We start from the raw sequence: 25872 nt of genomic DNA on the forward strand, positions 1-25872 counted from the left end.
TGCCAAGAGTTGTTGCACCATGCTGCAATCCACATACGTTATGGTACAGTATGAGAATATGTTTATTAGTTTTCATTAATTTTAGATTCTGATCATATAGTCTTACAGTAAACATATATAACAAAAAGCTAGAGAAATCCACTAAAAGGGTCCAGTAAAGGAGCAAGTATCACATGAAATTCAGTGCTAGGAGAATAACTATGCAAAGAAGAAACTAGAACTGTATGCTGCTAAAACCTGTTTCAGAATGTAACATGTATGATGAAAAAATAAGGAATGATTCACAGTTACATGTATATTATAGTGCTGGTATATTATAGTGTATTATGGTGTCATGGTTATTTTGCAAAGCATTGTTTGAGGAAGAGCTCTGCATTTTCATCAGCAAAAAAATGGAGTCATAATATCTTTTTGCCAAAACACCAGAACAAATTAAAAAATGTAGACTTAGGGAGAGGAAAAAAAAATTAAACATTTCTATTCTTGGGACTATTTTATAACTATGTAATTGCAAACAGTATTATGATCAGTTCCTGGAAAACATGCAGGTCTAAAACAAGTCAGTATCTGGCTGGGAGGCTTCATCCGTGCAAAATTATAATATGTAATCTTGCTGAATGAGTAAGCTATATGGTCTTAGCAGAGGTTAATATCTATGTTCAATTGTATTTATTAAAGATAATTCAGTAATTTTTGCAGAAGCATGGATGCTGGGATTATTTTTGTTTGCTTTCTGCTTTGAGTACTCAAAATCTATCTACATAAATTAACTCCACCTTTTTTTTTGTGGTGAAACCTTCTCTCGCTTATTAAGCTGTTTGCCAGTGTCCTTGCAGTCTAAATACCATTGCTGTATTTAATCACAGATGTGCCTCTCGCAGTACCTGACTCATTCTGTTGATCTGTAGTAGAGCAGAGCACTCAGATGCCACATATTAATGCAAAGCATTAGGCTGAAATTACATTTGAAGGCTTCAATACAATACAGCTCAATGGTCTCTTTTTGCCTTAGAGGCAACAGTAGGAAAATGTAGTACATAATAAGAATTTTAACTACAGTTCTACTTTGTATTATCTAATGCCTTGTGGCATGATGCTGAGAAAGACGTACCTCTGGGAATCATACACCAGGACTGACTAATATATCAGGTATAGGTGATAATAAATATAAGCTCTTCCAATTGAAGCCAATACTACTCTCATCCTTCATATATTCTCCCTTTTTTTTTTTCCCCCCTCCAAGTTTGTTTTTATTTGCTCACTGTTTTCTCTGATGGCTCTTATAAATATTGTAAGAAGTATCTTCAGGGAAGTTGCAAGTCTAAAGCCCAAATGAATTATTATCAGTTATGTCACTAAAAGAAAATCAAGTATTTTAACTTCTTTTACTCAAATGGCACGACATTTGGCTTCAGCAGGTTTATACCTGAATTAAATTTACCTTGAATCTTCTGAATTAAGTAGCTTTTCAAAGTAGAATAATGTTTTGGCAAAAATATACAGTTCAATTATATATATTTTATAGAAAGGATTAGCAAGGTAAACAGGTATTTTTTATATAAAAAATACTAGAAAGACTTTTTTTGTGTATATTACCTCTGATCTGTATGCCTTTAGAATTGGGTGGTATACATGGTTGGAGTGTTTCTCTTTTCCCCTCACACTTGAAACCTACAATGTAAAGAATAAAGGTAAAATGAAGGCACTGTTTAAAAAACCTAAAATATTTCGGTGTTTTCGACACTAACTTTATTGCACTGATAGGAACATGGTGCATTTCTTAACTTGAAAAAGGAAAGACATGTTTATGTGTTTGAAAGTACTTACCGATGTATACACAGCATTGATTTTATTTCATTTAATGCAGCACAACCAGTGCACTGGAAGCAAAGCCCAATGCAGTTTAAAAACAACGAAAGAAACCAAAACAACCCCCAAAAACCCAACAACGAAACCTCTTAGAAGGAAGTGTTTTGGGATAGAAGTTTAGGTTTGGATATAAGCAATGTGGCCGTTTTAAACTCACTTTGTAAGTTCAATAAAAAACTTTAATTCTCTTTCTGAGAAAGGTGAAATGTGAGTAATGAAAGTATCAAGTAGTCTTAGTTCTTCCTTTTGAGTTTCACTTCACAGATTCTGTGGTTTCTTTTGACTCACCACTTGAACCTAAGAAAAGAAAACTTTGTAACAATTCTGCTGAAGTTACAAATTTTAAGGCCTCTGGCACTCATTCGTTTTCCTTAAGGACACCTACATACTCTAGTGTAATCTGGCAGCTCCTGGTAGCAAAGACATATGTAGAAATCTTTATGCATCAGTACTGCAAGGGAAAAGAACAGAGAATGGCAAGGGAGCATGGTGAGAATACTTCTAGCATTTCGAAGAAAAGTGAAACATAGATTTTATTTTTTATTTTTTACCACACCCTCCCCCCCACCCCCACCCCCCAGTACAAGAAGATTCCATTCTAAGAAGACTTGGAAATCTAGTGTATGTTTCTGTGGTGGTGTTCTCCCCATGCACACACCCACCTCTTTCAAGAAAGATAATGTGACATCTTTTTCACTGTGTTTGCGAGAACAGTGAGGTGTGTTGCTAAGCAAGGTGCCTATCTTCAAATACCTAAGAGCAGATGCTGTTCATAGGCAGTACCTCCATGTTAGTGTGCTGCCAGTTCATGGGATTGCCAGTTTGAAAATAATATGTATGAAGAGAGTAAAATAAGAGCGTGTTGATTAGTGCCATTTAATTTGTACCCTGTATCTCTCAGCTTGCACCCCTCAGCCAAGAGGAAGCTTTTAAATGCAAAGTGGAGAGGGGAATGAGAAAGGTGGTGTGGACTGAGAAGGGAAAGAAAGGATTCCTTCCTTCTAGCACTGAGTTTGTGAGTACACATGCACACAGAGGTTTAATGTCCTGTCCTCATGAGAAGTACAGCCTCACTAAGTTACATCCTGAATTATTCTGATGCTCAATGATATTAACTGCCACTTGGAGGAGTCGGGTTCTGGCTCAAACATTAAGCCTATTTATGGATGAGGATTATTTTGACTTCTGTCTATGGTTGTGGACAATACTATCTCAGTAAAACAACTGTGAGGAAATCCACAAAAGATCTGGCAGAGCTGACTCCTGGAGAAATACAAAATAAAGCTTTCTGTTTTTTTCCTTGCCCTTTTTCTTTTTCATCTGATTTGTCTGTGCCCATCTGCCAAAAAGTACATGTTGGATTTCCGTTCATGAATGGATGATGGTCTGTTTGGTTTCTTTGAAAGTGCAGGTGAATTGAGTAAAAATTATTTACAAAGAGCCTAAATGTAACTTGCTAGAGTCTTAAATGATGCCTCTCCTGTATAGGCTAAGTTCTCTTTATATCAAGAAATGTGTGACTAGAAGTTGTGAAGAACAGCTCATGAAATGAATTTTGGTGTTCTGAAGCCCTAATGTGGAGAGACATTGCTGAAAAAGCTGAGTTTGAGTGGGCTTAGTTCTTCAGTATGTTTTTGTTATGTGTAGGAAAGTCAAATAATGATCTGGGCACTTGCAGAGTGACAAATGGCACTCAACAGAAGTGTTTTGATAGGGTTTTGTGTGTGTGTAAGCGGATTTTTTGGGGGTGCTTTCTTTAATTAGTTATTTGACTTTCTTGATAAGAGACAGGAACAGCAGCAGGTTTTTTTCCTCAAAACCACAATGCAGTGTTGTGGTAACCACATGAATTAATTATTAGAGTTAATAACTAAGTCAGATGTATGTCAGAAAGGAGTTGTTTAGTGTAAAAAGGGTATAAGTACATATTTAGGAGAAAAGAAGAAATGGGTCATCCTGCAGGTTTTGTGTTTAGCTGTTCAGGAGTTTGGCCTGATGGGTAATAATGCTTGACCCGCTACAGGGTAATAGAGACAAAAGTACATGGCAAGGAGGTATAGCTAATCTGCCTTTATGTATGTCAAGGGGATGGATGCAGAACCAATATTTTAAACCTTAGCATTTAAGTGTGAAGATGATGGAGATGATTATGAAATAGTAATGGAGGAGTTCGATGAATATTTTATCCCCAAACGAAGCACAATTTATGAGAGCACTTGTCTACTAGAGGAGCTAAAAGCTTGAGGAACAATGGAAGGCTGATTTGGGAGGACTTATTGCAAATCTGAGAATGATAAATAGGAGCACGTCAAGGACAACTGAGTCACTGTTATCTTAAGTGCAAAAGCTCCTTAACATGTAATATAGCTAGCTAATAATAGTTTTCAACTTAATCAAAGGAAAATAAATCATTAAACAGACTTGATAAGAATATAGAAGACAAGGAATTAATAATCACAAATAAATACAGTGTTTTTAAGTCCTTATCTTTGACAGAGGAGTGCAGCATAATCAGCAGCAAGGGCATCAAGTGTGGTGTGGAAAATGTACATGGGGTGAGCCAAATGCAGCATATGCTTTACAGTAGCATATTTTGCAGTCAATAGGATGGCTTGTGCCTTTTCAAGTTATAGGGCTTAGATGCAGTCGTACTTAACATAGACAGGGGCGTCCAAAGCTTTACCCTACAAACTGGGTAAAGGGGCTCAATGTTAATCAGGATATGTTGAAACTGAACTGGTGAGGGTGAAATCCCTATGTGTGGTTGGCTTAATGAGGAGAAATGTGGGGATAGAAGAGTAAAGATAGACTCCTGGGACAGTGAGTGAGGACCTGGAATAAGCCTCTTTCAAAAATGAATGGTGCTGTTGGTACCCCTTGGCCAAGGGGTGGAAACTTTGTATGACCATGAGCAGAGCAGAGTCATGGGAGACATGTTCTGCGGTGCTGGCAGCCGAGCTGAGGTTGGTGAAGTTCTGTTTGCAAGCTGGGTTGGCATCGTGAGCTGATCCAAACTGAGCAGAAACAAGTTAACAGCAGTCAGATGAAGGGTATACATACAGCAAAAGAGATGTTTAATCTGCTTAACATAGAGGAAAAAAAAGTGTAAATATTGCTTGAAATTTGACAAGTAGGGAGCTGGTATGTTTTCGTGGTCGAGGATAGGTACGGGAGGTATGCAGCATGCCATGTGGGAAATGCAGTTCCATAAACCACTATTTATTTTACTGCATTCTTACTGATCTCCCTGTCCTAGCCTTCACCTTTCACCAGGGTCACTGTGAAGTAAACTGGTTGAACGGTGTGAGGCCTGGCACTGTCTTCTAAACTAGAACTGTAAAAGCAAACTGGTGAACACCAGCAAGCTCCGTGAAGCTATTTTCATCCCTAAACCAGCTCAGAAGCAGGGCGCAGCGGAAGAGAATCACCTTAGTGTTTCTCAACTGCTTTTCCAGTGGTAGCAGTTTTTCTGATGGATTCTAATCTCTGTCAGAAATTGCTGCCTTTCACCTTTCCCCCTCCTGTTTTCCTAGCTAGCTCAGTTTATTAAATTTTATTTGACTCTGCCCTGCAAGCTGGCGCTGTCCGCTTGGAATGGTTCATTGCTAGCCTTGCCATAATAAATAGACAAGAGGAAGAATCAAGACTGTGCCATTGTATTGCATTATCATCTAGAGAGTTGAATTCCAGCATTTTTATGCATGCTTTGCAGCTGCTGTTATTTGTGTTTGGTGTCAACCTACTGAATGGTGGGAAGATTAGTTGAGCAAGTTGGCAGAGGCATAAGCAGCATTGGTGAGACCGATAACAGAGACACTCATCTGCTTGCCTGTTCTTTCGTCTTCACTTGTGTTAAACTTCAACCCACTGCACAAATTATGCCTTTTTCCCCCCTTTCGATCTGGCCCTTTTTTCTTCCCATTTGGCACTATCTTTTCCACGGGAAGCAGATTATTGTGGCATATAAAAGGAGAGAGGCAGTAGCAGCTTCAGCAGATGTTGCCCAGCATGCTTGAATTGCAAAAGCATTCCCTGTAACAAGAGAATAGCAAAGTTGATACCTAGTACTTTGTCAGTACTGGGGGGTCAGGCGTGATCTGGGACTGCCTAACTACACCAGCAAATGTGTAACTTGGCACTTCTCTCAAATGGGACTTGGAAAATGTTGGTTTTGATGATCTCAGAGAAATAGTGCTTCTGTCATACCTTGGTTGATGTTCAATTAAGAATAAATGAAAATTTTATGATACAGGCCTTCTAGTTCCAGAAGGTTTAGTAAAGGGGATGGTGAGGGTGTTGTAGAGGAAATCACAGTTTTCATTTAGAGTAGCTTTCTGTATCAGATGAAATGTAGAGTAGTTCTTAAATGTGTGGTTGGGAGCACCCAAACAAAATTATTGGGAGATTAATGAGTCTTGTGCTGCAAGGCATTCTTCCAAGAGAAGAAGGTACTTTGCTATTTTATCTCTTAGCCACAGGTGTATATTTGGTGTTAATAGTGCTCTTGAGATCATCAAGAGGAAAATGCCAGAGGCACCGCAGGATTTGGAATGGCTAGTCATTTATTATCTGTGTGTACAGTCACTGTGAAAGAAACATGTTAAATTGTCTAGCGTATAGTGAGGGTGGGGAATAGGATCTAAGGCTTGCTGAGAACTGCCTGCTGTGACAGAAACAACTCGATTTCTTTACAAAGGAGCAGGCATACATCCAACTTCAGAAGTGGTACAGTTAAAAAAGAACTGGTGAAAAGACTGCTACTCTCGGAATGATTCAGAGCCTATCATACAAACTTCTTAAAGATACTATAGCTTTTGAGCAAAGTCTCACAAAGTGAAAAAGGCTGTTCCTGGAACCAGTACAAGAACAAGCTTCCAACAGAGGGAAACAATTCATCTCTGAGAACACCAGACATTACCTCATGACTTTCTGGAATGATACCTGCCTATACTTGTTGGTGCTAGAAGGTAAGGATTATGGGACACCCTACTGAAACGTCATGGATGGCAGCTGAAGCCATGTGTAGACTAACTTGGGATCAGTTTACTCTGTCAGGGGAGTGCCTTTTTGCAGTAGTGGCATATAGGGTAAAGTTGGATACATGAATTGCCATTAAAGTCTTCTATTCGCTACTAACCCTGGATCAACAGTAAAGGCTTCAAGACACGTAGGCATTAAGGCAAGGGAGGAATTAATCAGTGTTTCTTTATGGCACAGTAATGAGACATGGGCTTCCCACACTTCTAGTTGTTCAGAGAGCGTCTGAACACTCCGGGAGTGCAAATTGATACGTATTTCGGTGACACAGATGAAATCCTGCTCTTAGCTCTCTGATTTTTACGTAGGGAACAAGATCAATGGAGGCAGCATTGCTCATAGTTGAAGTGGAGTCTGGTAAAAGAGCTCTGCATGACTTGAAACTTATATCATGGCAGATCCAAAAGAAGTGACAAACATGTAGTTTTGGCATACTCATCCAGGGGAAGGATTGAGATCTCATTCTTCTCTAAGTAATGATGTTTTTTTGGTATATTTGAGATCATAGAAGAAGTTGGAACTTAATTTCTTCTCAAGCAAGCGTCTTTACCAGTAGGCTGTGTGACTTAACCATAACTCCTTCTTCTCTTTTGCTTCATGAGCTTCCATTTATTCCATTTAAAGAGGAATAGCTAAGCTTGGCTAGGAGTGTCTTACCCCACTCCCCCTCCCCAACCACATAAAACAAGAAACAAACAAAAACCTATGGAAGTTAATGATGAGGACACACTAATGAGAAGTGAGAGAGTTGAGTATGCATACCGTAGGGCAAGAATGGTTTCACCATTGGGTCTTTGGGGAAAGATGTGAGCATCACTGTCACTGCCTTCTCCATGTGTGTTTTGCAGGGAGTGTGCTGTGCCAGCTGCCCTCCCAGTAGGCCCTACAGAGGGGATCAGAGGCTCATCAGGGAGAATCAAAACCATGTCTTGGGAGCCCTGGTCAGCACTGATTTTCCTCAGCATTGTCAAACCCCAGCTGCTTCTAGTTGTGCCAGCAAGGAGAATTTCTGGTGTCTTAGCAGGAAATCTTCCTGGTAAGATCTTCCATGTATTAATTGTGGCTAGTGAGTGAAGGTTAGAGCCTAAGTATGTAAATGATCTTGTGGAGCTCTGTAGTCTGTCCGTTTTGAGTGTTTTATCAGTTACTGTTCAGAATGTGGTAATGCCTGGGGACTCAACGTATGTGAAATGAAAGGGAAGAAATATCTAGCTACAGCTGACAATACTTTCAGGTACTTAAAACATAGTTTTGCCACATTTCAGCAGTCTGAAGGCCCAGTATCATAAAAATCCTGGTGTACAGGAAAGAACTTAGAACAAACTTATCGAACAGCAACTTGCTCGTCTTCATTTTGTCACAACAGAACATGATTTTTCTATGGCTAAAATAATTTTTCTGTATTACTTCTGATTCGTTTTATGCGCGTCTGCACTCAGATAACAGGATCCAGTTCTAATTGTATTAAACTGTTCAGTCATAAATATGTTCTAGAATAACTATTAGGCAGTTGGCAATTAGTATTGATTCCAGAAGTTGAAGCAAATTCCATCTATTTTCTAATGTATTTCTTTATTAATAAATTTACACATAAATACATCAGAGAAAACTAAATTGATACACAAATATATATATAAGCTTTAAAAATTTTACTTGATAAAATACAAGTATCTCATTTACGAAAAAAAGGGTAACAGAAAATATGCTGCAAAAATTATTGTAGCATTTGCAAAACCCAGACAACTTTTGAAGGTCACTAAGCTTCATATAATAGAGCATACTTTGTATCCCAGGTTCTGTCTCTTAGTTCTGTTAACACTATTCAGACATACATAAGAAATCATAAATGCTGCTGGCAGGTCAGTAGAAAAGACCAGTATCTGATCTCTTATTTAAAAGCACTAAAAGCTATTATGTATTACTTGCTAAATATTAAAAGCTGCTTTATATAAAACTATTATATAATCTGCAGAGCTGCACAAGAATAACGTTTATTTTTCTTACCTATCCAGGCAAAATAAAACACAACTCAGAAAAAGTGGCTTTTAAAATAAGCTGCCAGCCCTCTGCTGCTCTCGTAGATGGCAAACCTGCTCTTGTGAGACCCCACTTGCAGTACTGTGTGCAGTTCTGGCGTCCTCAACATAAGAAGGACATGGAGCTGTTGGAGCAAGTCCAGAGGAGGCCATGAGGATGATCAGGGATGATCAGGGGCTGGAGCACCTCCCGTATGGAGACAGGCTGAGAAAGTTGAGGCTGTTCAGCCTGGAGAAAAGAAGCTGCATGGAGACCTCATAGCAGCTTCCAGTGTCTGAAGGGGGCATATAAGGATGATGGGGAGGGACTCTTCATTAGCGATAGGACAAGGGGTAACGGGTATAAACTAAAATGGGAAGTTCAGGTTAGATATAAGGAAGAAGTTCTTTACTGTGAGGGTGCTGAGGCGCTGGCACAGGTTGCCCAGAGAAGTGGTGGCTGCCCCATCCCTGGCAGTGTTCAAGGCCAGGTTGGACAGAGCCTTGGGTGACACGGTCTAGTGTGAGGCATCCCTGCCTATGGCAGGGGGTGGAACTGGGTGAGCTTAAAGTCCTTTCCAACACAAACCATTCTATGATTCTATAAATAGTGGATTAAGGAAGTTGTCCCTGTAGCAGAAACAGATGTACTGGCAGCATTGAGGTCTTCACTTTCCTTAAAGCTACAAGTGAAAGTAGTTTCCCCCTGTTGTGTTTTACAAAACTGTTAAGGCTCAATGGAATCCAATTCTTAAAAAAAATTAGAAGTGGGAAATGATTTACTTTTTTTAAACTTTCCTCAGACATTCAGTTGAAAAGTGCTTTTAAGGAACATCCTTCAGAGAGTATCAGCTAGAGTCAGCACGTAAATGGACTGAATTTCTTCATAGATTACAAACAGCAAAAACTAACAAAATTGCTTTCCACAGCAGGATTGCTGTCGTGAAAGATATTTCCAAAGACTAAATTGACAGTAGAAGAATATCTTGTAGGGTAGGTTCAATTGGCCGGTATTTTGTTAAGTGAGGCTCTATGCCTACACTAATACAGTAATTTATTTTTGTGGGTAATGCCATTTTCAGTGGCAAAGGCCAAAGTGTGTGCATTGGAAAGAAGTCAGTAGATAGTATAGAAAGGACCTGTTTAGTTAAAGTCATACAAGCTTCTGTGAACAAAATCCAAGCAATTCATGTACGTGTAGTAACTCTGTAGCCTCGGAGGTATTCCTTTAGTTTATGGAACACATGCAGTCTGGATACCCTTCTTCTGCTCCCTCCATTATAAGCAGCCTTACTCGAGAGTGAAGCTGGAGACATATGCAGAGTTGTGTAGTGCAGAGCATTAAACAATCCTTTTTTGTCATTAGATAGTTCAAAAGGAACTAACAGATGTCTAAGAGGGTTTTGCTTGAAGTGATGTAGCCTTCTATTTGGATGGTGAAAATCATCTTTCTTCTTAGTGACTGTATAGGAATGTTGGGTTCACAATTTTTGTCTTCTGAGCTGCAGCTGTATTCTTATTCTAAAATGGCCTATATTAGGTCAGATCCCTACATGCTGGCAAAATAAACATCAGGGATCAAACAACACCCTATCATCTGTCAGAGTTTTTCATGTAGCAGCAACGGGCATTTCTATTGAATCTGTAAATGTGACATATATAGGCACCTTGATTAGTTTAAAAATGCAGATTGAGATGTTAGTTACTTCTGTTATTGTAAATCCAGAAGCAAGGTGTAAGGTTCATTGGCCTTTATCAAAGTAACTAAGAAAATAGTATTGTGCGCTGTATTCATCTTGTTGGAAGGGATTTGTAACATTGACGAAGAAAAGACATTCAAAACAATATTTTTTGGCTCATACTAAAAATATATTTCCCTCTATTGTTTAGATGATTCCTCATTCAGCACTGGTGACATGTAAGGTCCAATGTTTTTGTCTCAAGATGAAGAGAGAAGGAACTATGTTATACAGTGATGATGTGAGATGAGAAGACATAGCAGATGTTGTACATCTGTTCTTCTCATACTCATCCAGTAACCATTTTACTACTGTAAAAATTTTTTTCCTTTTTTTTTCCCCTTTTTTTCTTTCCTTCCCCCCCCTTTTTCTTTTTTACCCCTCTTCCCCCCTGCCCCTTCCCCTCACAGAACTTCATGAGCTTACAAAACCAGTAGAGTGATTCTCTTGTGGAATGTAAGGTATTCTGTCTTCGAGATACAAGTTGGCACAAATGTAATAGGTGAGTGCGTATGTCTCATAGAACATAGCGAAGGAATAATTTCAAATGGTTTTTGGAATGTTATATTGCCTGTAAAATTCTTATTTCTTTTAACAGTGATGTTCTCCCTAGGTACCTTCTACAAAAGCTATATCCACTACAGTGATCCAAACTGCAGGCCAATTTTGTAGTAATTTATATAGATTGCACATAACTGACTAACTGACACAGTTTTGAAGTTTCTCAACCTACCTGTGGAAGTTCACTGAAAACTTTAAATTGCATTGATTTCCCATGAAACTTTGATTTCTAGTTGTTCAGCTCTTTAGAAGAGAAATCTGTTTCTCCCCCATACACACACTATTTATGTTGTGTGTCATCTTGATCTAAATTAGAATACAATAAACTGGTTAAACACATATGTCTCAACTTCCATTAAGTAAACACCTGAAATGGTAGCAATATGACATATGTTGTTCAGCTGTCTTGCTGTGTTTTGGCTGTGGTTGTCTTCTCAACTACCTCTTCCAAACTGCAGAGCAATCTCACTTATATAGTGAGTGTCTCAATTTAAGGACAATAGTCAGGGAATTGTGTGTGTTGTGGCAGGTTTTGGTTTTGCTTGAAAATATTACTCAAAATACTTCAAAATATTCTAGTTGTGATTTTTTTCCCCTTTCTTTTTTACGTGTTGGCTTCTGCTGTAACACCTGATATTCCCAGATAGAGAATTCCTATTATTCGTGAGGTGTGGTCTTAATCTGAATTTGCTTTGTAAATAAATTTGGTAGGCTGTGCCTGTGCTATAATAATAGGGCTGACCAGTGCAGGGATTCTGATTTTTCTGTGTTGTGCAGCCTGTTATCTCAAAGTATTATTTTCTGTGATTCTCTGGGTTGCTTATAGCTACACAGGTTTTGGACAGGATATGAAAAGATGATGTCTCAGGTGCAGTACAGTGAAATATTCTCAACCAGTCAACCTTTTTTCCTGTGCTGCTATGTTTGTTTGGAACTGATCATGTTGGTTCTTTGCTCTTAATTTTTTATTCTGGATGCAGTTACGAAGGTCTTAAGCACTGAACAAAAATAAACTGCAGTGCAGTGTTGTGCCAGTGGAAGATACACTAGTGCTTTTAGCATTGACAAAAAAGGGGGTTCAAATATGTAAAAACAAACAAAAAAAAACCTCCTTCAAGAGCTAATATAGAAAAAGGAAAACAAAGTAAAGTATGTGTCTGACTTAGGAGTTGCAGCAATAAAAGATCTTCATATAATGTTCATTTGAAGTGAAAAATGCGTCTGTTGTGCCTCTGGAATATGATGGTATGGCAGTGGAGACAGTAATATTTTTGTGACTGTTGGCTAGTTATATGGAAGTTCTACCAAAAAGGTTATACATAGCCTAAAGTACTAAAGACTTAATGAAACTGTTGTCACTGTAGTGATAAATATGTCCATTCCAGAATGTCTTCTCGGACAGTACTGTAAGCATATCAGAATAAATATTTGACCATAATTCTGTAATGCTACCATATTCTTTTTGAAATCATAGGCCTTCAAGTAGAGTGTATATACAAATCAGGGATTTGTAGTAGAAGTAGTTGTAACCAGTATGAATTAGTAATAATGGCAGCATTGAATTCTGCAGTTCAAAGCAATAGTAATTTTGTCCAGTTACCCCATGGAATAGGCTGCAATTCCCTCGAAAGCCTCCAAATCAAATTCAGCCATAATGTAAATGATGGCTTAAGCTGGTCGTAAAAATGGGTACATTTAGAAATACATCTTACATTCGTTTAGCAGTCAGTAGCTCTGCAAAATGGATAACATGAGCAGAGGCAGAAAACAGGAAAGAATAACATAAATCAGGTGCTTCCCTGCTTAATGTATACTTCTGCCATTCTTAACAGCCTGACAGAATATCAAATCAGGGGAAGTTGCCATATACTCAATTTAAAGTGTCTACTGTATGCCGAATCAGTGTAATTTAGTGTACACTTGTTACACTACTTTGGTTTTCCCTTAAATACATTACGTAGTTAGCATGCAAAGAATAAGAACTAATTTCAGTAATGTATGTTGATTAGGCTCTTGTTAGGCATAAATAAGGGTTATCTTGTGCTATACAGTACATTATGTTGTAAATTTAATAGGCACGTAGTTTTTTCTGTCTTCTTCCATTTCCACCCACGGACATTTAGACAAAGAGCAGAAGATGAAACATAATATAAATCTGTTAGCTGTGAGCAAACCCTGATACAAGAAATAGCAGTGTACTTATTGATTACTTGCATTGTTTTGACACTGTAAAGACATGGAAGAAAACAAGGGTACAGAGATTTAGAGACTAGAGTTAACACTGCCTCTTCAGTGCAGATATATGAGTTTTTGACTGAAATAAACATAATATATGTGAAAATACATAGTTTTGGCAGCTTAAAAGGATTAAAGAAGGTAACTCATCTTGATTTATCAAAGTTCTGTTCCTGGAAAGAAGGAAAGAGCATTTTGATTTAGTGTTATTGGGCTTCTTGCTGTTAGTGCAACCAGAAAGTAAGGGTGAAAAGAAAAGCACTATTAGAAGGTAGATGAGCAATGAAATAGTATTTGTGAGTAGGACTTTTCTGATATTGGTACAGTTTTTAAAAGAATGACATCATATGTTAAAAGGAAAGGAGGAGAACACTTAGATGGTAGAAGGAGATTTAGTCATCTCAAAAAACACCCAGGAAAGGTGTTCAAGGAAGATAAAATGTTGAAGAAGGAAGATTTCTACTCTGTCAAATGGACTAGATAAAATAAGAGGAAAAGAACAGAGGAGTAAAATTGGGAGTTCAGGAATTAATGTGTGCATAAGTACTCATGCGATAAAGAAGCTGCTCAAGTACAGAGGAAAGAGAAATTGGAAGGCATCTGGAGATGGAGCAGTGGCTAGAAAAATGGTTTTTTTCTGGGATCAGTGAAAAATGGGTATTTCAAGGAAATAGACTAAATGCAGTTGTACTTGAAATTCAAGATCGAATCAGAGACTTTTAATCTAAGGAACAATTATTAATAACTTACCACTGTTGCTACTGAAGAGTTAAAATATAGCTGGTTTGCTCAAGAAACATATCTATCTATGCTGTTTAAGATTATCTTCATGTTTTGAAGACACTGTAAACATGTCTGGAAATGACACACTCCCACAATTTCTATACAGCAGAACATGATGAAACCAGCCACCAAAAAATATTACATTTTCCACTTGCGTTCATATCAGCTAACAGAATAATATCCATGTGATTTAGAACTGGGCATTTCAAAAGTCTTTAAAGGACTTGATTTTCAAGTTAGAAACTATGGTTCTTCCTGAAGTTCTCTAATAAATACATCATTTCTATGTGAAGTGCAAAGGAGAGGAAGAAATATGATGGTATAGAATATTATGTTCCTTTATTTTTCATTGATCTTCATGCATATTTTTTACTTTGTTTATAAGCAGTATGTCAGTAAAGAAATAGTAATTCTTGTCTAAAATATGAATATTTAGAGTAAGCTAAAAGATCACTGAGGTGTGATTATTTTTCCTAAAGCAAACCATAGATTTCTAACCCAGTTCTGTCATTTGAGTGTTAGCATTTTGAGGCAGGGTCTATGGTATCAGTGTTAACTTCTTTTGAGTAGCACTTTCAGTTTTTAATTGGCCCTTTCACAAATATCTCAACAATGATGACTGCCATGCATTTATTGATACAGTCATTTGTTGGTGAGGCTGTGTTGAAGTGAGGTAATACTGATGCTTTCAATACTGTTGACTTCAACTAAAAGGAAATAAGCGACTGAATGTAAATAAGATGATCTCATACTGATTTTTAAGATGGTTGATTTTTCTTTTTCCAAAAATACAAAATGATGAATGATAATTTGAGTATGTTCAACTGATGGCTCTGACACATAAAAAAGATTTGATTCCAATAGACCAGAATCGTAGTGATTATATACTTCTTGCACTTACTTGCAAAGGTATTAGATGTAAATACATGGTCATCTGTGACACCTAATGCAAATTATCACATTAAAAGCATTTACATCAACACTTCTAAAGTGCAAACATTTTTTCTTGTGCTGTAGGTACTTGGCAGCTCTGACAGTAGTAATAAAACTGACATCGCTAAACCTCTCTGAAGTCAGGAAGAAATCCATCAAATTTAGTAAACAGTAAACACTTTGCTTATGATTGAAATAGAATCATAGAATCATAGAATCGTAAGGGTTGGAAAGGACCTTAAGATCATCTAGTTCCAACCCCCCTGCCATGGGCAGGGACACCTTGCCCTAAACCATGTGGCTCAAGGCTCTGTCCAACCTGGCCTTGAACACCGCCAGGGATGGAGCATCCACAACCTCCCTGGGCAACCCATTCCAGTGCTTCACCACCCTCACTGTAAAGAACTTCTTCCTTATATCTAATCTAAACTTCCTCTGTTTAAGTTTGAACCCATTACCCCTTGTCCTACCACTACAGTCCCTAAGGAAGAGTCCCTCCCCAGCATCCTTGTAGACCCCCTTCAGATACTGGAAGGCTGCTATGAGGTCACCACGCAGCCTTCTCTTCTCCAGGCTGAACAGCCCCAACTTTCTCAGCCTGTCTTCATATGGGAGGTGCTCCAGCCCTCTTATCATCCTCGTGGCCCTCCTCTGGACTCGCTCCAACAGCTCCATGTCCTTTTTATGTTGAGGACACCAGAACTGTACGCAGTACTCCAAGTGGGGTCTCACAAGAGCAGAGTAGAGGCCAAAATTTAAATACTTTATAAAGAAAACAAACATGAAGGAGAACAAAATCGTACTTACGCATACCACTGGACACATTATGCATGAAACCAGCATCCTGAGGAAGGATAGTCAAAGCCTTATAGACATATGTATTATATATGTCGGTCTGTGCATGCACTGTCAGTGTAAAGCAAGAAATAGCCAGATGCTTTGAATAAATGCCTTGTGAGGACTGGAGCAATAAACCCCCAAAGCTTTCCGCATCTTGGTTTTCAGTTACAAATGGGAGAAGTATTCTTAGCAACCTCCTGAACTGGTCACTACACTCAACTTCGCTGCAATAGAACCAAAATAAAAATCACTCATTTGAAATAGTAATGAACACCTCTTTATCCCTGCTTAGAATGAGCAGAGATTTCCAAAATGCATGCTGGCATAGGTGATTATGAAACCTCTAAGGATGTATTAATGACAAGCATCTAATACGGACTCTGACTGCAGGACTCTATGCAGTATCTTCGAGAAGGAAATAATGAGTAGTGAATTCGTGTACTTTAGATTATTTCGTAAATGTAGATATAATTCATTATTTACATAGAGCTAACACTAGGGGAGAGTTTTCCAAGAAATTGAGGTGTGCTGAGCATGCAGATTCCATTGATTTTTCTTTCTAACTTTCTCGGGGGCATTTGAAATCTCTTCCGTTATTACTAACAAAAGGTAGCTCTTAAGTGCAGAATAGGTCTGAATGATCTTTTGATGAGTTAAAGAATGTCTGATAATTTAGTGCAGTAAACATTGGTTGTGTTTGCACACCAGGATTCTGGGCTGAGGAAGTGCCATTAAATGACATGCATAACCGAGAGGCAGAAGTGAGCCATAAAATCAGATACACAGAGTGAAGAAGGAGGCGCTTGTTAGGCAGACAGTGAAGCAAATCAACTTGGTTCCTATTACTTGGGTTAATTTTGCATTATAGAATCAGCTTAACCGATGTATTTGCAAAGAGAAACCGGAAAGATGACTGTGAAAATGCTTGACATCTAGGAAGGTAAAGTGTTTAGATAGTTTAATTTAAACCATTCAGCTTTGGTAGTAGTTCATAGTTCATAGCAATACATGATGAGTAACAAACTGGTCAATGTTTCATCTGTACAGGAAGTTTGTTTAGCTGATACCTGAGACTGTATTTTCCTAAAATGAATGGTTGTTGTTTCCAGTATTACCCTTTTCATAAAGCTTCACATGAGCATTACTAACCCCAAACACTGGAAACTCATTTGACTTTTCAAGCTCTCATGTTTTGCAAGAGTTTTGCTCTGATGGTTTTTCTTTTGCATGTTGGGCAAAGTGGGAGCTCACACGAGTCCTTGGCTCTAGCCTCTGAGGAAAGTACCAGATACACTGCAGCTTTTGATAAAATCATGGAAGTTGGCAGCAGGGTTCATATCAGTATGTTTTCTAGCTAGTAACAGAGCCTGGAGACAGAATTTGGTTTATTTTGTGTCTCAGAGAAAACTTTAATTGATAGTAATACCACTAATCAGTAGAAAATGCATTTCCTTGAGCAAGTAAGAGCTCTATAAGCCATCTAAGCTTTAATCTCACACAAACATAACAGTGCAAGCTTACTGTATTTCTGTGCTTCAATATGTGCAATTATTACCAAGTCCAAATGTAATTCTCATTTTTCTTTAGGTAAGAATTGTTTTACTTACAAGGCTGCATCCAGATCTGAGGCAGCTGTGAGGGACACCTCAATACTTTATTAAAAAAAAAAAAAAGTTTAAAAAGAAAAAAAGAAGTCAGCGTTGTTTTTTGACCAAACTGCATTTTCCCAACAGGGGTTTGCACCAAGTTCTTCTTTATCATTTCCCACCGTTTTAACTGGTGGGAACAGTTCTAAATTGAAAATTAAAAGGAGTATTTCTTTTTAAAGTTGTTTACCCAGCAGGAGGAGGACTGAGTTTTATCAGAAGCTATTGAGACTTAGCTTCCTAAATAACAAAGCTTGTGATAGCTAACAGACATGAAGCTAGATCTTGCATGGCCATTTCAGCATATGATGTTGATGTTTTATCCAAAATCAGAGGTATAGTATTCCATGGCCTTCTGTGTCTGATGACAATTTTGTGATCTTTTGCTTATCTAGAGCAACAACATGCTGTGTACAGAAAAAACAAGTCAAGAGTTAGTTAAAGGAAACTCTTGCACGTACAGGTGTTGCCCTTTTGAATCCAGTTTCAGCACATGCCAACACTTTGCTGGTAAAGACTGTTTGACTCTCAGTGCATTTGGGGTAGGGAAATAAATTCACCTGTCCTATAGGCAAAACTAATGTGAGTTCAAAATGAGAGCTGTGGCTACAGTGAAATCACTGCCTTGTTTTTTTTTAACTTTACTGGAGTAAGATTCCCCTCCAAAGCTGGAGATGTCTAGTAACAGAAAGTAACACATAGTCAGAATTTATTCTATTGATTTTGTAATGACAAAGGAATCTATTTTATTTGCCATTTTCAGGCACTAGCATTTGATAGGTTACGTTTCGGCTAGATTATTTTTTAATAGCTTGCTAAAACCGCATACTTGTTCAGCTCTGGCTCCCCCAAAACAAGAGGGATGTGGACCTGCGCAAGCAAGTTCAGAGGAGGGACGCGAAGAAGATCAGAGGGCTGGAGCACCTCTCCTGTGAAGACAGGCTGAGAGAGTTGGGCCTGTTCAGCCTGGAGAAGGCTCAGGGGAAACCATAAAGCAGATTTCAGTATTTAAAGGGGGCCTACAAGAAATCTGGAGAGGGACTTTTAAAAGGGCTTGTAGTGACAGGACAAGGGGGAATGGCTTTAAGCTGAAAGTGGGTAGATTTAGATTAGATATTAGGCAGAAGTTCTTCCCTGTGGGGGTGCTGAGGCGCTGGCACAGGGTGCCCAGAGAAGCTGTGGCTGCCCCGTCCCTGGCAGTGTTCAAGGCCAGGCTGGAGCACTTGGCAACCTGCTCTAGTGGAAGGTGTCCCTGCCTGTGGCAGGGGGTTGGAACTGGATGAGCTTTAACATCCCTTCCAACACAAACAATTCTGTGAATTTGTGCTTTGAAAGGTTCTTACGTACTTACTAACTTATTCAGTGTATCTGATACTGATATTTAATCAGTTCTTGGTAGCGTGTTTTAGAGCGACTTTTATTTTTATGTCTAATGCCAGTTCAGTGAACCACACAGATGTGAAAATCTGATACTATTTTATAGATCTTAATTCTATCTTTCAGGTACTTTACATTTTAGTTTTACAATTATCATTAACTTTGTCCCTTGACAGGTAATGGAACGATGTCATTTGTGTTATTAAGTTTTCTTGAACACTCTTTTTATTGGAGTAAAGGCCATATTAGTTTGATGCTTGAATTTTTATCCCTGAAAATGAAAAGTTGAAATAGATATTTCCAATTTGTTTTAATAATGCCTATATATAATTCCTTTTGAGTATTTTGAGTTTTTAATCAGAAAATTACATTTTGGGTAGGAACAATATTAAAGTACTCTGAGGCATGGAAATTAATCTACAAACTACTTTGAAATTATTTTGTTGTGTTCCACTCATTTCAATGTATGTGCTCTCCTTTATTAGTTTTATTAAACTTTATTTTGTTGTGTCTGAAGTTGTCAGGAAGAGAAATTTTTTTTTCTTATTTACTTGCATTTGATGTATGGGAACTTGTTGGCAGATTGGAATACAAATCTAGGGAGGGTTTTTTGTCTATTAGTTTTAATAAACTGTCTTCTGGATTTTGTCATATACTGAAGTACACTTTCTGCTATGAAAGTTCAATTATACTGCATTGATTCTTACCATCAGAACATATTAAAGATTGTCAGTTCTTTGACTTTAATTAACAGTATCATGAAATCTTTTTTGGGGTTTTTTTGGTTTTGTTTTTGTTTTTTTTTTTTTTTTGTCCTACAATCTTTACAATTAAGAGAAACCTTGAACATAGTGCATAAAAATGTACTGCAAGACTGCACTGCACTGTAGCGTGATGTTTGGTTTATCTTAGGCAATTTGTTCATGCCTGTGGAACAATTTGGTTTGGCCTTCAACTTGTGCTACGCTGATATATGTTATCTAAAATCACTTCAAATTTCACATGGTAAAGATAATGTGAAAACCTTGCATGCTTGTCACTGAAAGTATAGCTTTAAATTTTATTTTAAAAAGCTGAATGTTTATGTCAGTTGTGAAATGAAAATTTGATTTACTACCAACTGGCAGTAGGCATTTAGAAGAGTACATCTTGTATTAATGTTGGTAAACCAATTTAAGTATATAACGGAGAACTTTTCTTTGTGAGCCTTAGAGAATGATAACTGAATTCTCCTCAAGAGCATGAATTCGAGTTTTATTTAGAAAACCCATAATTTTATTTTTATTCCTAGAAGAAAAAGAGCCTTATTGTGGCAGAGAAAAGATTGGAAATGCGACATTGTCAACTTAAAAAAGTGATGGATAAACAAATGACTAACAGGGATTTTTCTGTGACTAAGCAATGCATGAAATAATCCTTACTCTTTTAGAAGTGTCAGTTCTGGAAAGTAAATCCTGAGAAAACTTTCATCTCAAGATGAAAATAAAAGGCAAAGTGAGAAGAGGGTGGAGGAAGTATGGTACTTATAAGGAACAGGATAGGGATCGTAAGAAATGAGATGTTACAAAGGAAGATTCACTTCTAAGATAACCATCACTTTGTGTTGGCTGCAAACATATAACCTATGCTTCCAAACTGGACAGGATGGTGTCCTTGCTAACCTATAGAAAGTGGTCAAAAAGGTGGTCATTACTACTTTTTTTTTCTTAGAACCTATACATTTGGAGGCCTGACTCTCGGGATGTGCTCAGTTGTCAAGGCAAATAATAATTAAAAGGGCTGACAGACCTCAAAAGTGATCAAATCACTTGTCTGATGTTCTGTATGTCGTGTACCAGCCAACTACAGCATGCATTGGGTGGCCCAGCTAGAAGTGGAAGTAAGTGTATGATGCAAGTTCCTTACTAACTTACTTATTCATCCTGGTGAAGGGGACCTGTGTCAAATTTCAGAGATAGATAGAGATATATATACACACACACATATATATAGTCCAGAAATTTTGATTCCACCTAGAACTTTCTGTAAAATCAAATAGGTGAATATTTGTGACACCAAGAACTGCGGAGTTCAATAACAAATAAATAAGCCTACAACTTTTAACTGACAAAAGGATGCCTCTTAATCATTTTCTATCAACAGTTGCTATTTTCTAAACCCACATTTACCAACTGGTCATTTTTTTCTGACTGGTCAGGAATTCTAGTCTCATTGGGCTTTTTGTAGGTTTGTCACCTCTGTCACTGAAGCTACTGCTCATGCAAACTATCATGCATGTGTGTAGTAGGAATGAATGTGCATGTACATCCAAGCTGTGGATACCAACAGGACTTTACCGATCCGTCACAAACATACCTTGTAGGTATTACAGATGGCCATGGTGGCTCTGATGCATTTGGGATGTGTGCGTTAATTTGGCATATATAGGGCCAGAGCTTGTCTTATCTGAGAGTTACTGGGTATAAGCAACAAGAAGTTTCCTTAGTGATGGATCTGAGAGAGGGACTTCACAGTAAAATCTATATTGACATTAATATTAATGTAATAAATTCACCTACAACTGAGTGAAGCATGTAATAAATGGCTTTGAGTTTAGTGCTTTAATTCAGAGAATATACTGTTAAGAGAGTAGTTTTCCTAATGCCTCATATTAGCGTGTATAGTATTTTTCTGCTGCTGAACACTTGAACTCTGTTTTATGAGGCACAGAAGTTTTGAATGCTTTCCCAACTGAGGAACTGCAAATGCATTTTTAATGGCAAACAAAGCTTAATGTAGTGATAATTCTGATAGCAATGTTAAAACAAGATCTTCTGACAGGGGAAGAGTGGAAAAAAAGGATTTTAGGAGAAGAGGCCTTAGGGAATATATGTATAACCACTTTAAAACAGTGACCCAAATGAGATCAATGTGTTGTGCTGTATTTATATTAATTCCAATACAACATTGCTATTCTGGTAAAAGATTGTAGAGAAAAGCAGTGCAGAGGGCTTTTTAGTGATTATTCTCTATCCTGAGTATGCTGGGTCATACATTGTATCCAAATGCAATTTGTGTGCATTAGAAACATATAATTTTTTTCCCTCCCTGAAATCAAATAGTACCAATAGCAGGATTACATTTATTAAGCTGCACTTAATGAGATTTGGAAGTGCTTGATGTAAAACTCTGGCATTATGTATATTTTACTTAATTTGAAAAATATGTAAGAAAAAAGGGCGAGACTATTTACTGAGTAAAACCAAAACCATCCTTTTTACCCCTAGAATGAGGACACCAACTCAAAGAAAACCAATAATTCAGTCACCTATAGTGTAAAACACCACTGTAAACTATCATGGACACAAAGAAACCTAAACTGCAGAAATCTTGAGCCTTCTTGAAACCCAGAGTTTCACGAGAGCAAGTACTAAAGATTGCTCTGTAAGAACTATTGGGCTGATATGAGTATCTAAGGGGAGATGTATGCATGTGTACTTGCCGTGCAGCATGAGTAGCATTTTGTTTCTTCAGTTCTCTTAACTTACTCTATTCCTAGTCTGGTCTAGTCTATTCTGCCAAGTGGTATATACTAATAAGAAAGAATCTCTAGAAGCAGCTGGTCAGTTATGCTGGAGACCCAACATCCACACCAACCACTTTTGGTTTGCTCATTTTCTTGGGGTTTTTTAGTTTTGTATGAGCCCCAATAAGGTTTCATGGACTGAATGATGTATACTAGGGATGTTTCCAGAGTGCATCTCCTGGCTCCTTTTCATCTGGAAGGTTTCCAAATCATATGCTTTGAAACTATTTCACAGAGAAAACCAAAGTACAGGAAACAGAGATGATCATGCCATTTTCTTCAAAAGCACCCTTGAACCAATCTAGAGAAACTATAGGTACATCCTGTATGATTTGGCCTCTTCAGAAAAACACAGTGGTTTTGTTTTTACTGTCTTCCCCCTGCCCCATTATGAATAGATTTGAGAGCTTTGATTGTAAGAAGATTAATACAGAAATTAACCCCGTACTCTCACCCAAAATTGTTACAGAATGCTTGTTTTTTTGAGACAGGGAAATAGAATATATGGTTTTAATACATGCTCATTTTCTATTCCTCTCATCATGATATTCATCAAGATAATGAGGTCAAGGTGAAGTAAAAATGAGTGCGCTTTTTAGTAGGTGTGCATTTTTCCCCAGTTTCACCTGTTCTTGAATTTTTTTTCCTCATTTTCTCTTTTCTGTCGGGGGCCCTTATAAGAAACTAGTATAATTTTACTATAATATGCTTTTCCTAAGAGAGATGCAATTTTGTATGCATATGAGCCCCTAAATATTCTTTTTAAATCCCTCTCTTTTGTTGTAAATCTACCTTATTTAGTTGAAATCAATAATGCTTCACAGGGAGGTGTGCATGCTGGAATATTACCTTTACATGCTACTTAATTGAATATGATAATGAGGTCATGATGACAAAGTCAAAGCAGAAGCTGAAAACAAGTAATCAGACTTTTTTAACAAATAAACTCTAACTAAATAGAGGCTGCAGGGGGTGTCTGCAAATGTAGTTTGCTTCTTGTGAGTTGGGTTTGAGTGTAAGTCCCACGGACTGTATCGTAGGGGATAGTGCTGTCTCTATTTCCAGTTTTCTGTAATAAAACTAGTACACTTGGCTACAGAAAGATTACTTCTGATGGAGGGATATCCAGCTTCTGGCAATTCTAGGATAGATTCTCTTGCAGAGTGCAGGCCTTGATTCTGTGAGCCAAAACTGAGGTCCTACCTTGCGAAGGGTTAGAGAGTATGTACCAGCCAAACCTGAGTACTGAGAAGCAGGTCTGCCAGGCCTCATACTCCTGCTGGACCTTATACTTACAAACAGGATAGAACAGGATGGGGATGAAGGTTGGGGGTAGCCTTTGTTGCAGTGACCATGAGATGCTGGAGTTCAGGATCTTTATAGGAGAGAACAGATCAAAAAGCAATATCACAATGCCCGATGTTGAGAGAGCAGACTGGCCTGTTCAGTACTATTTAACCTCTTTATTAATGATCTGGATGACGGGATTAAAATGCACTCTCTCATATGAGGAGAGACTGTCTGTGAGAGAGCTTGGGACTGTCCTGCCTGGAGCAAAGAAGACTCAAGGGGGTTTTATCAAAGTGTCTAAATAGCTGATAGGAGGGAGTAAAGAAGACAGCCTGAAGTGTCATGGTGAATGGTCAAGAGGCAATGAGCACAAACTGAAATACAGGACATCCTATTTAATTAGAAGAAAAAGCTTTTTTAGTGTGTGGAAGATAGAATACTGGAGCAGGTTAGCCAGGTACCTTGTGGAGTCTCCATCCTTGGAGACATTCAGAACCAAACTGGACACAATCCTAAGCAAACTCCTCTGGCTGACCCAGTGCTGAGCAGTATGTTGGTCTAAGCAGTCTCCAGATATGCCTCCTAACGTTGACTGTTCTTGATCATTGTGTGGTGTGAAGCTGAACATGCAGAAAGATCCTGGCACTGCAAATGACCTGTTTTCCTCCTCCTAAACCTAGGAATTTGGGTTACTGTTGAACCTCTACCCAAGGACAGTCTAGTTAGCAGTCATATAACCTAGCCCTAGCACTCTTGAAATGCTCACAAGATATATGCAAGATTTGCAAGACCTGTAGGTTGAAAATTCCTTATATAGTGGTGCAACTGATGCCTTTTTATTAAAGTAGATCCCTGTGTATTTTGTACCATTGAGCCAGTACTACTCTTTTGAACTATTTTATGTCTTGGGACCTTTGGAACTACAAAATTCTTCCCAGACAGAGAAGTCCTACAAACAGATGAGCACAAGGATAAATTTTATTTCTCCTTCTAACTTCCACACTCTGTTTACATTTTATGCTGTGTAAGCCCTATTCTCCTAGCTTCTTATCAGTGTGTTTAAGATGATAAAGTACATGTCCTGCTTCCTGACTCAATTTTCTCCTTCACTCACTCTTGTGCACTACTCTTCTTTTATTCTGTTTTACTTCTAACATCCAGTCCAGGATTACTTGCTTTAAACTGCTATCTCTTAGTTATTGAAACACTTTGGAATGAAGGGTACCACCATCACGTATTTACGAAGAACATTCTTACGCCTGTGGACTGCATGTACTGCCTGGAACAGGCACACAGAACTGCTATTGCCTTGCTCTCATTTCTTTTTGCACTTCAATTTTTCAGTGAAAATACAAACTGTACATTTCTGTGGTTGAGACAGTCTCAGTTGTACAATTTTATAAATGAAAGACTTGGTGGTGAAGCTTTAAATCTAACAAAGCCCTTAATCAGGCTACGTATCTGTCATTTTATTCCCTCTTCATATAGGCTATGTAAAAAAATAAGTTCATATTTTATCCTATTCTATACCTTACACTGTTCTTTGGTAAACTTGAGCTTTATAGATGCCTCTTTGTGCATATATTTATAAATACTATTTATCAGGCTATATACAGTGAATGAAATGGATGTCTCTCTCGCCTCCCTGGAATTTGTATGGGATAAAAGGAGTAACAATATTAGGAAGTCAGTTTTTCCTTGGCAAATAACCTCAATAGAATTTTGTGGTTACCAGTGACCCTTAAAAAGCACTATTTTCAAAATGAGAAAATTATTACATAGCAATAGTGTGACATGACCTGGTCAGCTTGAAGTGGTATGTCAAAACCTGCCATCTGGAGAAATATTTGAGAGAACTAGAGATCACAGAAGAAAAAAAAGCAGTTGCCTTTATTTTTTCCCACAGTAATTCTGTGAGGGTAAGCGATTAAAACGTGAAAGGACTTGCTATATTGACTTCCAATGTTCAAGCATTTTTTAAA

Source organism: Strigops habroptila, chromosome 2 (genome assembly GCF_004027225.2).
Source record: "Strigops habroptila isolate Jane chromosome 2, bStrHab1.2.pri, whole genome shotgun sequence".
NCBI classification, from domain to species: Eukaryota; Metazoa; Chordata; class Aves; order Psittaciformes; family Psittacidae; genus Strigops; species Strigops habroptila.